Genomic DNA, 651 nt, shown 5'->3' on the forward strand with positions numbered 1-651 from the left:
CTATCGAACTCTATCGGGTTCTATGGGGGCTCTATGGGGCAGAGGAGGGATCTGTGGGGCACAATAGGAGGGGGTGGGGAGCCAGCGCATCCTCCCCCCCCGCCCGTGGGAATGTGTCACCTCGCGGGGACACTTGTCACCTCCCCGATGACAAAGTGGACGCCGTGTTCGGGGACGGCTGCCAGCATCGCCCCCCCCACACACCCCCGCCTTCCCTCAGCCCCACGGCCGGCCCCACGGCGCCTCGTTGGTGGGGGGACACAGAGGAGATAACGAACCCTCCACCTGCCATGTCCCGATATAGAGCTGGCAGGGACGAGCTGTCACCACCCCGCGGGTGACAGGACATTGGCCAGGGACACTGGCATCCCAGCCCCATAGACGCCTCACACACAGGGGACCCAGGCATCCCAGCCCCATAGACGCCTCACACACAGAGGACCCCGGTGTCCCAGCCCCATAGACGCCCCACACACAGGGGACCCTGGCATCCCAGCCCCATAGACACCCCACACACAGGGGATCCAGGCGTCCCAGCCCCATAGATGCCCCACACACAGGGGACCCTGGCATCCCAGCCCCATAGACACCCCACACACAGGGGATCCAGGCATCCCAGCCCCAGATCGGCCGAACCACGCGGAGGGCCAG

The sequence above is a fragment of the Egretta garzetta genome, unplaced genomic scaffold, assembly GCF_000687185.1.
Source record: "Egretta garzetta isolate BGI_Z169 unplaced genomic scaffold, ASM68718v1 scaffold193, whole genome shotgun sequence".
Taxonomy (NCBI): domain Eukaryota; kingdom Metazoa; phylum Chordata; class Aves; order Pelecaniformes; family Ardeidae; genus Egretta; species Egretta garzetta.